Source organism: Panthera uncia (assembly GCF_023721935.1).
Source record: "Panthera uncia isolate 11264 chromosome A3 unlocalized genomic scaffold, Puncia_PCG_1.0 HiC_scaffold_11, whole genome shotgun sequence".
Lineage (NCBI taxonomy): Eukaryota > Metazoa > Chordata > Mammalia > Carnivora > Felidae > Panthera > Panthera uncia.
Genome location: NW_026057578.1, coordinates 88,982,238 through 88,984,898, shown reverse-complemented (window position 1 = coordinate 88,984,898; position 2,661 = coordinate 88,982,238). Strand labels below are relative to the sequence as shown.

At 45.5% G+C, this 2,661-nt stretch overlaps 1 long non-coding RNA gene across 1 annotated transcript; it reads left to right on the top strand.

Annotated features, from left to right (window-relative positions):
- The first annotated feature begins 471 nt into the window (after window positions 1–471).
- On the top strand, window positions 472–2,028 carry LOC125937150 (uncharacterized). Its single transcript, XR_007462261.1, has 2 exons — window positions 472–1,448; window positions 1,702–2,028. It is a non-coding gene; the product is annotated as an uncharacterized LOC125937150 (long non-coding RNA).
- Window positions 2,029–2,661: the final 633 nt, after the last annotated feature.

Genomic DNA, 2,661 nt, shown 5'->3' with positions numbered 1-2,661 from the left:
CTCTTTGCTGTTCAGCTTGGGTGCTTCCCATTACCCTGTCTTCCAGATTGCTGATACAGCCTTCTGCATCCTCTAATCTAGTGGTGGTTCCCTCTACTGTTTTTTGTTTTGTTTTTTTTAATTTCAATTATTGAATTTTCAACTCTGATTGGTTCTTTTTAATATTTTTCTATCTCTTTATTAAAAGTCTCACTGAGTTCTTCCACTCTTCTCTAGCCCAGTGAGTATCTTTACAATCATTACTTTAAATTACTTATCAGGTACATTGCTTAACTCTATTTCATTTAGTTCTTTTTGAGGCTTTTTTTTCTTGTTCTTTCTTTGGGAGCATCTTCCTCTGTCTCCGCGTTTTGCTTGACTTTCTGTGTTTGTTTCTGTGGATTAGGCGAAATGCCTACTTCTTCTATAGTTGAAGGCATGGTCTTGTATATGGTGTCCCCCATGCAGACTGTGTGTGCTTGGTGACTTTTGCTGGCTGGGTGTAGCTGTGGCTGAATATGCTAATTACTATTTTAAACTGTGGTGTTTTATAGAAAGAATAAAGAAATCGTAATAGTAATAGTAATAATAATAATAATAATAATAGAAAATGTAAAACTTTTAAAGGGGGGGGGAAGGAAAAGGGAATAAAAAGACAAAATTTTAAAAGTAAAAACAAAAACCAAACAGCCCACAAAACTGTGGCTTGCTTTCTGTGCCCCAGCACCACAGGGTGATGGGCCCCGTATGGGCTTGTGGCCCTTGAGCACACTGAGGTCCCAAGTTCACCATGCACTGCACCCTGCTCTGGTCTAGAATTTTAAGGTGGAGGAGGGGAGAAAGGTCCTACAGTGCCTTAGCCCTTTTAAACTGTGCGTTTTTTTCTCTGTGCCCCAGCACGAATGGGGCTCGCACGGGCTTCAGGATCCTGGGCTTGCTGAGGTCACAAGCTCCCTGTGACCACGGGACCCACCAGTTATGGCATCACGGCCCACTAACGATGGCACTGAACAGGCCTCTTAAGGCATCCAGACCCTGCTCCAGTCTGGGCTCAAAGTAGGGGGAGGGGAGAGCGTTCCCACAGTTAACTTGGCTCTTTTAAGCTTTTTTTTTTTTTTTTTTTCCTTCTGTGTGCCCGCAGACCCTGAGCCTGCTGAGGTGGCAAGCCTTCTGTGACCATCTGTCCTACCAGTTATGGTGTCAGGACACACTACTAATGGTGTTGGAAACCGCCCCTTATGGCGGCCAGACCCCACTCCGGTCTGGACTTTTGAGGTGGGGAGCGGCTTGGGAGCGCTCCCACAGTTCCTTGGCCCCTTTTAGTCTGTGGCTTTTGTTCTGTGCTTTTTTTCTGGCGTGGGCCTGCCGACCCTCCGCTCACTGAGGTCGTGAGCTCCCCGTCACGAGAGCTCCCGGTCAGGACTGGAACTGCCCGTTATGGTGACCCTGCTCTGGCGCAGGCTTTTAAGGTAGAATTGGGAACATTAAACCGCACCGTTCTCCTGCCCCTCTGACCAGGTCAGCTTTCTCCTCCACCGCTCGGCAGAGTTCTAGTGTTGTTTCTCTTGTAGACCGTGGCTTCTTTTCTGTGTCCCAGGCCAGAGAATCTGTTCCGGGTTCCTCAGTACTATCCCTCCCCACTGTGGCTCGCAGGGTCGGGGTGGGTTTTCCCTTTCTTACCGTGTCTCCGCCTTGTCCTTCTTCCTGTCTTTGGCTGTTCAGTAGCTGTTCCATCAGCCTTCAGATCTCTTCGGGAGGAACTATCCTATTTATACGTGTAAATTCCGTGTGCTCTGTGGAGGAGGTGAGCTCAGAGCCTTCCGAAGTCGCCATCTTGAACTGGAGTCTGACAGGATTTGTTAATAAGCGCCTGGGTGGCTCAGTCGGTTTAGCGCCTGTCTTCGGCTCAGGTCGTGATCTCCCGGTTCATGAGTTGGACCCCCCTGTGGGCCTCTGTGCTGACAGCTCAGAGCCTGGAGCCTGCTTTGGATTCTGCGTCTCCCTCTCTCTCTCTGCCCCTCCCCTGCTCATGCTCTGTCTCTCTCTCTCAAAAATAAATAAATGTTAAAAAAAAAAAAAAAAAAAAGACTTCCTGGAAATTTCTAGAAATAACTGGAGGAGAGTTTGCAGGGGCCAAAATGGTTCTTTTAATAATGGATGGGGCCACGAACCATTGTAATCAGATTTTTTTGTAGTTAACACAACCCCACATTTAAGTATGGCTTCTGTAAACGAAGATTATATTTTGGAGGATTTAAGTCCAAGGTTATAGATGAATTCTGAAATAATGTCCATCAGCATAATAAAGTAATCATTTTCCAGAAAATAGAGTCAGGAGGGCATCTGCATCATGACTGCTCGACCACTGACAGAGTCATGCCTCAAAATACATGCTAATTCCCAAGGTTAGGCCAGTCCTACCCAAGAAAGAGAATAGTTGTTGAAGTTGGTTAATTTCCTGGGGACAAACATTGTTTATGAATTTAGACTGAACACTTCATGGCTATATATGGCCAACATAGAATGGGAAAATCACAAATTTGCATGAATTGCTTTAGGTAGGAGAAGTGTCAAATGAAGAGAGGTCCTAGAAGCTATGGATAAGCCAGCATCAACTGAAACCAAATTTGTTACTTTTTTTTTTTTTTTCAGTGGAGAAAGAGAGACTCATGATAGCAATTA